Source organism: Taudactylus pleione, unplaced genomic scaffold (assembly GCF_031769625.1).
Source record: "Taudactylus pleione unplaced genomic scaffold, aTauple2 ptg000473l, whole genome shotgun sequence".
NCBI lineage: Eukaryota > Metazoa > Chordata > Amphibia > Anura > Myobatrachidae > Taudactylus > Taudactylus pleione.
This window is the reverse complement of record NW_028284875.1, coordinates 6,070,918-6,082,221: the sequence shown is the minus strand read 5'-3', so window position 1 is coordinate 6,082,221 and position 11,304 is coordinate 6,070,918. Positions and strand designations below refer to the sequence as shown.

Sequence of the window (11,304 nt, the reverse complement as noted above, 5' to 3'; positions counted from 1 at the left end):
TAACTTTAATGTTGCATAGGGAAAATATACACTATACTACCAAAAATGCAGTATCTTTAAATAAAAATAAGTTAAATCTCACTTGTGCTCTATATTTAAAGGTAAACATTGTTTTTTTGGTCTGTAGCACCTAAATTGTCAGTAAAGTCAGTGTCCAAAGAAATATAAAATGCAGAAAATTACCCTTTTGATGACAAGGATGAAAGGACTTCATGAAACCCATCAGCAATTGCAATAGACATTGTTATTTTGTAGCCACTCTGATATTAAATTGCAATTAAAACTTAATAGGTATGTTTTGGTATATATGGATTTTCTGCAATACCATTAAGACAGTCACCTGCATTGAAAAAAAGCATAACTTCTAGAATGAGTATGAGCAACAAAGGAACATGCATCCTAGATGGGACTTGAAGCCACTGTCCCAGGTGATAGTAAACTTTTCAGGAAACTAATCTACAATGTCATTAGGATAAATGTCTGCTTTTAGATACTGGGCCATAATTTTGCAAGCTGAACAGTTCCAGATTGTTAAGCAGATTAAAGTTTCTGGTGGAGCCATTTGTGCAGTATGAAGCAAGAATAAAAGGAACATCTCCAAAATTATTTTAATGAAATAAAGCCTATCTCCCCAGATGGGACTTGAACCCACAATCCCTGGCTTATGAGGCCAGTGTCTTATCCATTAGGCAACTGGGGCTTAGTAACATCGTTGAGTGAAACTGATTTTTTCATTAGTTTAATCATTAATTGTTGCGATATAGGAAAGCCGTTTATTTGTGTTCTTTGCTTTACAAATCCCAGCATGAAATGTGATTGTACTATCCAGACCTAATAGTGTGGACCCTCATGTTACATTGCAGCAAAACAGATTGATGCAACTCTTTTACCAATAAAGAGGTAGTCTTTTGCATTCCATTTTGTTGACTAACTAAAGTAATGTTTACAGTGCATATGAACCAAAGCAGCTGTGTGTACTAGTACTTAAAAACAGTCATGTTTGTGTTTTTTTTCTGCCTTCATATCAGGATGTTCAGGAAGCAGATGATAATCATTAACTGATGACATTAGAAAAAAAATTACATTTGCTCCAGGTGATGCTTGAACTCACAACCTCAGCATTGCTCAACAGATACTGTCTTATAAGTCCTGCGCACAGACCGATTGCGCCACAGGAGCACATGGTCAAAGCGCATTATTTTTAGTTGAGTGATTTTAGCATCGAGTTGACTAAGTAAATTAACTTGGTTTATTAATTTTAAATTAGTTACTTTTTAAATCCACTAAGCTACTGCACCCAATTCTAAAGTACCTAATAAAAGTAATATTCTAATCATAAGGTAATCAATTATATTGTGCATTTGTGTTATTGCCCAGTTTTATGTATCCATAGGTGTATATTGCAATGAATTCATGCCATTGTTGTACAGTTCAATATTATCAAAATTGTAAAATAATTCCTGTTTATTTATCTTAAATAATATTTGGTATAGATATATGTAACTTTAATGTTGCATAGGGAAAATATACACTATACTACCAAAAATGCAGTATCTTTAAATAAAAATAAGTTAAATCTCACTTGTGCTCTATATTTAAAGGTAAACATTGTTTTTTTGGTCTGTAGCACCTAAATTGTCAGTAAAGTCAGTGTCCAAAGAAATATAAAAAGCAGAAAATTACCCTTTTGATGACAAGGATGAAAGGACTTCAAGAAACCCATCAGCAATTGCAATAGACATTGTTATTTTGTAGCCACTCTGATATTAAATTGCAATTAAAACTTAATAGGTATGTTTTGGTATATATGGATTTTCTGCAATACCATTAAGACAGTCACCTGAATTGAAAAAAAGCATAACTTCTAGAATGAGAATGAGCAACAAAGGAACATGCATCCTAGATGGGCCTTGAAGCCACTATCCCAGGTGATAGTAAACTTTTCAGAAAACTAATCCACAATGTCATTAGGATAAATGTCTGCTTTTAGATACTGGGCCATAATTTTGCAAGCTGAACAGTTCCGGATTGATAAGCAGATAAAAGTTTCTGGTGGAGCCATTTGTGCAGTATGAAGCAAGAATAAAAGGAACATCTCCAAAATTATTTTAATGAAATAAAGCCTATCACCCCAGATGGGACTTGAACCCACAATCCCTGGCTTAGGAGGCCAGTGCCTTATCCATTAGGCCACTGGGGCTTAGTAACATCTTTGAGTGAAACTGATTTTTTCATTAGTATAATCATTAATTGTTGCGATATAGGAAAGCCGTTTATTTGTGTTCTTTGCTTTACAAATCCCAGCATGAAATGTGATTGTACTATCCAGACCTAATAGTGTGGACCCTCATGTTACATTGCAGCAAAACAGATTGATGCAACTCTTTTACCAATAAAGAGGTAGTCTTTTGCATTCCATTTTGTTGACTAACTAAAGTAATGTTTACAGTGCATATGAACCAAAGCAGCTGTGTGTACTGGTACCTTAAAAACAGTCATGTTTGTGTTTTTTTTCTGCCTTCATATCAGGATGTTCAGGAAGCAGATGATAATCATTAACTGTTGACATTAGAAAAAAAATTACATTTGCTCCAGGTGAGGCTTGAACTCACAACTTCAGCATTGCTCATCAGATACTGTCTTATAAGTCCTGCGCACAGACCGATTGCGCCACAGGAGCACATGGTCAAAGCGCATTATTTTTAGTTGAGTGATTTTAGCATCGAGTTGACTAAGTAAATTAACTTGGTTTATTAATTTTAAATTAGTTACTTTTTAAATCCACTAAACTACTGCACACAATTCTAAAGTACCTAATAAAAGTAATATGCTAATCATAAGGTAATCAATTATATTGTGCATTTGTGTTATTGCCCAGTTTTATGTATCCATAGGTGTATATTGCAATGAATTCATGCCATTGTTGTACAGTTCAATATTATCAAAATTGTAAAATAATTCCTGTTTATTTATCTTAAATAATATTTGGTATAGATATATGTAACTTTAATGTTGCATAGGGAAAATATACACTATATTACCAAAAATGCAGTATCTTTAAATAAAAATAAGTTAAATCTCACTTGTGCTCTATATTTAAAGGTAAACATTGTTTTTTTGGTCTGTAGCACCTAAATTGTCAGTAAAGTCAGTGTCCAAAGAAATATAAAATGCAGAAAATTACCCTTTTGATGACAAGGATGAAAGGACTTCAAGAAACCCATCAGCAATTGCAATATACATTGTTATTTTGTAGCCACTCTGATATTAAATTGCAATTAAAACTTAATAGGTATGTTTTGGTATATATATATGGATTTTCTGCAATACCATTAAGACAGTCACCTGCATTGAAAAAAAGCATAACTTCTAGAATGAGTATGAGCAACAAAGGAACATGCATCCTAGATGGGACTTGAAGCCACTGTCCCAGGTGATAGTAAACTTTTCAGGAAACGAATCCACAATGTCATTAGGATAAATGTCTGCTTTTAGATACAGGGCCATAATTTTGCAAACTGAACAGTTCCAGATTGTTAAGCAGATTAAAGTATCTGGTGGAGCCATTTGTGCAGTATGAAGCAAGAATAAAAGGAACATCTCCAAAATTATTTTAATGAAATGTTGCGATATAGGAAAGCCGTTTATTTGTGTTCTTTGCTTTACAAATCCCAGCATGAAATGTGATTGTACTATCCAGACCTAATAGTGTGGACCCTCATGTTACATTGCAGCAAAACAGATTGATGCAACTCTTTTACCAATAAAGAGGTAGTCTTTTGCATTCCATTTTGTTGACTAACTAAAGTAATGTTTACAGTGCATATGAACCAAAGCAGCTGTGTGTACTAGTACTTAAAAACAGTCATGTTTGTGTTTTTTTTCTGCCTTCATATCAGGATGTTCAGGAAGCAGATGATAATCATTAACTGATGACATTAGAAAAAAAATTACATTTGCTCCAGGTGATGCTTGAACTCACAACCTCAGCATTGCTCAACAGATACTGTCTTATAAATCCTGCGCACAGACCGATTGCGCCACAGGAGCACATGGTCAAAGCGCATTATTTTTAGTTGAGTGATTTTAGCATCGAGTTGACTAAGTAAATTAACTTGGTTTATTAATTTTAAATTAGTTACTTTTTAAATCCACTAAGCTACTGCACACAATTCTAAAGTACCTAATAAAAGTAATATTCTAATCATAAGGTAATCAATTATATTGTGCATTTGTGTTATTGCCCAGTTTTATGTATCCATAGGTGTATATTGCAATGAATTCATGCCATTGTTGTACAGTTCAATATTATCAAAATTGTAAAATAATTAGAGTTTATTTATCTTAAATAATATTTGGTATAGATATATGAAACTTTAATGTTGCATAAGGAAAATATACACTATATTACCAAAAAGTGCAGTATCTTTAATTAAAAATAAGTTAAATCTCACTTGTGCTCTATATTTAAAGGTAAACATTGTTTTTTTGGTCTGTAGCACCTAAATTGTCAGTAAAGTCAGTGTACAAAGAAATATAAAAAGCAGAAAATTACCCTTTTGATGACAAGGATGAAAGGACTTCAAGAAATCCATCAGCAATTGCAATAGACATTGTTATTTTGTAGCCACTCTGATATTAAATTGCAATTAAAACTTAATAGGTATGTTTTGGTATATATGGATTTTCTGCAATACCATTAAGACAGTCACCTGCATTGAAAAAAAGCATAACTTCTAGAATGAGTATGAGCAACAAAGGAACATGCATCCTAGAAGGGACTTGAAGCCACTGTCCCAAGTGATAGTAAACTTTTCTGGAAACTAATCCACAATGTCATTAGGATAAATGTCTGCTTTTAGATACTGGGCCATAATTTTGCAAGCTGAACAGTTCCAGATTGTTAAGCAGATTAAAGTTTCTGGTGGAGCCATTTGTGCAGTATGAAGCAAGAATGAAAGGAACATCTCCAATATTATTTTAATGAAATAAAGCCTATCACCCCAGATGGGACTTGAACCCACAATCCATTAGGCCACTGGTGCTTAGTAACATCTTTGAGTGAAACTGATTTTTTCATTAGTATAATCATTAATTGTTGCGATATAGGAAAGCCGTTTATTTGTGTTCTTTGCTTTACAAATCCCAGCATGAAATGTTATTGTACTATCCAGACCTAATAGTGTGGACCCTCATGTTACATTGCAGCAAAACAGATTGATGCAACTCTTTTACCAATAAAGAGGTAGTCTTTTGCATTCCATTTTGTTGACTAACTAAAGTAATGTTTACAGTGCATATGAACCAAAGCAGCTGTGTGTACTGGTACTTAAAAACAGTCATGTTTGTGTTTTTTTTCTGCCTTCATATCAGGATGTTCAGGAAGCAGATGATAATCATTAACTGATGACATTAGAAAAAAAATTACATTTGCTCCAGGTGATGCTTGAACTCACAACCTCAGCATTGCTCAACAGATACTGTCTTATAAGTCCTGCGCACAGACCGATTGTGCCACAGGAGCACATGGTCAAAGCGCAATATTTTTAGTTGAGTGATTTTAGCATCGAGTTGACTAAGTAAATTAACTTGGTTTATTAATTTTAAATTAGTTACTTTTTAAATCCACTAAACTACTGCACCCAATACTAAAGTACCTAATAAAAGTAATATTCTAATCATAAGGTAATCAATTATATTGTGCATTTGTGTTATTGCCCAGTTTTATGTATCCATAGGTGTATATTGCAATGAATTCATGCCATTGTTGTACAGTTCAATATTATCAAAATTGTAAAATAATTAGTGTTTATTTATCTTAAATAATATTTGGTATAGATATATGTAACTTTAATGTTGCATAGGGAAAATATACACTATATTACCAAAAAGTGCAGTATCTTTAATTAAAAATAAGTTAAATCTCACTTGTGCTCTATATTTAAAGGTAAACATTGTTTTTTTGGTCTGTAGCACCTAAATTGTCAGTAAAGTCAGTGTCCAAAGAAATATAAAAAGCAGAAAATTACCCTTTTGATGACAAGGATGAAAGGACTTCAAGAAACCCATCAGCAATTGCAATAGACATTGTTATTTTGTAGCCACTCTGATATTAAATTGCAATTAAAACTTAATAGGTATGTTTTGGTATATATGGATTTTCTGCAATACCATTAAGACAGTCACCTGCATTGAAAAAAAGCATAACTTCTAGAATGAGTATGAGCAACAAAGGAACATGCATCCTAGATGTGACTTGAAGCCACTGTCCCAGGTGATAGTAAACTTTTCAGGAAACTAATCCACAATGTCATTAGGATAAATGTCTGCTTTTAGATACTGGGCCATAATTTTGCAAGCTGAACAGTTCCAGATTGTTAAGCAGATTAAAGTTTCTGGTGGAGCCATTTGTGCAGTATGAAGCAAGAATAAAAGGAACATCTCCAAAATTATTTTAATGAAATAAAGCCTATCTCCCCAGATGGGACTTAAACCCACAATCCCTGGCTTAGGAGGCCAGTGTCTTATCCATTAGGCCACTGGGGCTTAGTAACATCTTTGAGTGAAACTGATTTTTTCATTAGTATAATCATTAATTGTTGCGATATAGGAAAGCTGTTTATTTGTGTTCTTTGCTTTACAAATCCCAGCATGAAATGTGATTGTACTATCCAGACCTAATAGTGTGGACCCTCATGTTACAGTGCAGCAAAACAGATTGATGCAACTCTTTTACCAATAAAGAGGTAGTCTTTTGCATTCCATTTTGTTGACTAACTAAAGTAATGTTTAAAGTGCATATGAACCAAATCAGCTGTGTGTACTGGTACTTAAAAACAGTCATGTTTGTGTTTTTTTTCTGCCTTCATATCAGGATGTTCAGGAAGCAGATGATAATCATTAACTGATGACAATAGAAAAAAAATTACATTTGCTCCAGGTGAGGCTTGAACTCACAACCTCAGCATTGCTCAACAGATACTGTCTTATAAGTCCTGTGCACAGACCGATTGCACCACAGGAGCACATGGTCAAAGCTCTTTATTTTTAGTTGAGTGATTTTAGCATCGAGTTGACTAAGTAAATTAACTTGGTTTATTAATTTTAAATTAGTTACTTTTTAAATCCACTAAAATACTGCACCCAATTCTAAAGTACCTAATAAAAGTAATATTCTAATCATAAGGTAATCAATTATATTGTGCATTTGAGTTATTGCCCAGTTTTATGTATCCATAGGTGTATATTGCAATGAATTCATGCCATTGTTGTACAGTTCAATATTATCAAAATTGTAAAATAATTAGTGTTTATTTATCTTAAATAATATTTGGTATAGATATATGTAACTTTAATGTTGCATATCGAAAATATACACTATATTACCAAAAAGTGCAGTATCTTTAATTAAAAATAAGTTAAATCTCACTTGTGCTCTATATTTAAAGGTAAACATTGTTTTTTTGGTCTGTAGCACCTAAATTGTCAGTAAAGTCAGTGTCCAAAGAAATATAAAAAGCAGAAAATTACCCTTTTGATGACAAGGATGAAAGGACTTCAAGAAACCCATCAGCAATTGAAATAGAAATTGTTATTTTGTAGCCACTCTGATATTAAATTGCAATTAAAACTTAATAGGTATGTTTTGGTATATATGGATTTTCTGCAATACCATTAAGACAGTCACCTGCATTGAAAAAAAGCATAACTTCTAGAATGAGTATGAGCAACAAAGGAACATGCATCCTAGATGGGACTTGAAGCCACTGTCCCAGGTGATAGTAAACTTTTCAGGAAACTAATCCACAATGTCATTTGGATAAATGTCTGCTTTTAGATACTGGGCCATAATTTTGCAAGCTGAACAGTTCCAGATTGTTAAGCAGATTAAAGTTTCTGGTGGAGCCATTTGTGCAGTATGAAGCAAGAATAAAAGGAACATCTCCAAAATTATTTTAATGAAATAAAGCCTATCTCCCCAGATGGGACTTGAACCCACAATCCCTGGCTTAGGAGGCCAGTGTCTTATCCATTAGGCCACTGGGGCTTAGTAACATCTTTGAGTGAAACTGATTTTTTCATTAGTATAATCATTAATTGTTGCGATATAGGAAAGCCGTTTATTTGTGTTCTTTGCTTTACAAATCCCAGCATGAAATGTGATTGTACTATCCAGACCTAATAGTGTGGACCCTCATGTTACATTGCAGCAAAACAGATTGATGCAACTCTTTTACCAATAAAGAGGTAGTCTTTTGCATTCCATTTTGTTGACTAACTAAAGTAATGTTTACAGTGCATATGAACCAAAGCAGCTGTGTGTACTGGTACCTTAAAAACAGTCATGTTTGTGTTTTTTTTCTGCCTTCATATCAGGATGTTCAGGAAGCAGATGATAATCATTAACTGTTGTCATTAGAAAAAAGATTACAATTGCTCCAGGTGAGGCTTGAATTCACAACCTCATGATTGCTCAACAGATACTGTCTTATAAGTACCGCGCACAGACTGATTGCGCCACAGGAGCACATGGACAAAGCGCTATATTTTTAGTTGAGTGATTTTAGCATCGAGTTGACTAAGTAAATTAGCTTGGTTTATTAATTTTAAATTAGTTACTTTTTAAATCCACTAAACTACTGCACCCAATACTAAAGTACCTAATAAAAGTAATATTCTAATCATAAGGTAATCAATTATATTGTGCATTTGAGTTATTGACCAGTTTTATGTATCCATAGGTGTATATTGCAATGAATTCATGCCATTGTTGTACAGTTCAATATTATCAAAATTGTAAAATAATTAGTGTTTATTTATCTTAAATAATATTTGGTATAGATATATGTAACTTTAATGTTGCATATCGAAAATATACACTATATTACCAAAAAGTGCAGTATCTTTAATTAAAAATAAGTTAAATCTCACTTGTGCTCTATATTTAAAGGTAAACATTGTTTTTTTGGTCTGTATCACCTAAATTGTCAGTAAAGTCAGTGTCCAAAGAAATATAAAAAGCAGAAAATTACCCTTTTGATGACAAGGATGAAAGGACTTCAAGAAACCCATCAGCAATTGCAATAGACATTGTTATTTTGTAGCCACTCTGATATTAAATTGCAATTAAAACTTAATAGGTATGTTTTGGTATATATGGATTTTCTGCAATACCATGAAGACAGTCACCTGCATTGAAAAAAAGCATAACTTCTAGAATGAGTATGAGCAACAAAGGAACATGCATCCTAGATGGGACTTGAAGCCACTGTCCCAGGTGATAGTAAACTTTTCAGGAAACTAATCCACAATGTCATTAGGATAAATGTCTGCTTTTAGATACTGGGCCATAATTTTGCAAGCTGAACAGTTCCAGATTGTTAAGCAGATTAAAGTTTCTGGTGGAGCCATTTGTGCAGTATGAAGCAAGAATAAAAGGAACATCTACAAAATTATTTGAATGAAATAACGCCTATCTCCCCAGATGGGACTTGAACCCACAATCCCTGGCTTAGGAGGCCAGTATCTTATCCATTAGGCCACTGGGGCTTAGTAACATCTTTGAATGAAACTGATTTTTTCATTAGTATAATCATTAATTGTTGCGATATAGGAAAGCCGTTTATTTGTGTTCTTTGCTTTACAAATCCCAGCATGAAATGTGATTGTACTATCCAGACCTAATAGTGTGGACCCTCATGTTACATTGCAGCAAAACAGATTGATGCAACTCTTTTACCAATAAAGAGGTAGTCTTTTGCATTCCATTTTGTTGACTAACTAAAGTAATGTTTACAGTGCATATGAACCAAAGCAGCTGTGTGTACTGGTACTTAAAAACAGTCATGTTTGTGTTTTTTTTCTGCCTTCATATCAGGATGTTCAGGAAGCAGATGATAATCATTAACTGATGACATTAGAAAAAAAATTACATTTGCTCCAGGTGAGGCTTGAACTCACGACCTCAGCATTGCTGAACAGATACTGTCTTATAAGTCCTGCGCACAGACCGATTGTGCCACAGGAACACATGGTCAAAGCGCATTATTTTTAGTTGAGTGATTTTAGCATCGAGTTGACTAAGTAAATTAACTTGGTTTATTAATTTTAAATTAGTTACTTTTTAAATCCACTAAACTACTGCACCCAATTCTAAAGAACCTAATAAAAGTAATATTCTAATCATAAGGTAATCAATTATATTGTGCATTTGAGATATTGCCCAGTTTTATGTATCCATAGGTGTATATTGCAATGAATTCATGCCATTGTTGTACAGTTCAATATTATCAAAATTGTAAAATAATTACTGTTCATTTATCTTAAATAATATTTGGTATAGATATATGTAACTTTAATGTTGCATATCGAAAATATACACTATATTACCAAAAAGTGCAGTATCTTTAATTAAAAATAAGTTAAATCTCACTTGTGCTCTATATTTAAAGGTAAACATTGTTTTTTTGGTCTGTAGCACCTAAATTGTCAGTAAAGTCAGTGTCCAAAGAAATATAAAAAGCAGAAAATTACCCTTTTGATGACAAGGATGAAAGGACTTCAAGAAACCCATCAGCAATTGCAATAGACATTGTTATTTTGTAGCCACTCTGATATTAAATTGCAATTAAAACTTAATAGGTATGTTTTGGTATATATGGATTTTCTGCAATACCATTAAGACAGTCACCTGCATTGAAAAAAAGCATAACTTCTAGAATGAGTATGAGCAACAAAGGAACATGCATCCTAGATGGGACTTGAAGCCACTGTCCCAGGTGATAGTAAACTTTTCAGGAAACTAATCCACAATGTCATTAGGATAAATGTCTGCTTTTAGATACTGGGCCATAATTTTGCAAGCTGAACAGTTCCAGATTGTTAAGCAGATTAAAGTTTCTGGTGGAGCCATTTGTGCAGTATGAAGCAAGAATAAAAGGAACATCTACAAAATTATTTGAATGAAATAACGCCTATCTCCCCAGATGGGACTTGAACCCACAATCCATTAGGCCACTGGGGCTTAGTAACATCTTTGAGTGAAACTGATTTTTTCATTAGTATAATCATTAATTGTTGTGATATAGGAAAGCCGTTTATTTGTGTTCTTTGCTTTACAAATTCCAGCATGAAATGTGATTGTACTATCCAGACCTAATAGTGTGGACCCTCATGTTACATTGCAGCAAAACAGATTGATGCAACTCTTTTACCAATAAAGAGGTAGTCTTTTGCATTCCATTTGATTTACTAACTAAAGTAATGTTTACAGTGCATATGAACCAAAGCAGCTGTGTGTACTGG

General features: G+C 33.3%; 1 non-coding gene across 1 annotated transcript; it reads right to left on the bottom strand.

Annotated features, from left to right (window-relative positions):
• Positions 1 to 2,127: 2,127 nt before the first annotated feature.
• Positions 2,128 to 2,200, bottom strand: TRNAR-CCU (transfer RNA arginine (anticodon CCU)). Its single transcript has one exon. It is a non-coding gene; the product is annotated as a tRNA-Arg (tRNA).
• Positions 2,201 to 11,304: the final 9,104 nt, after the last annotated feature.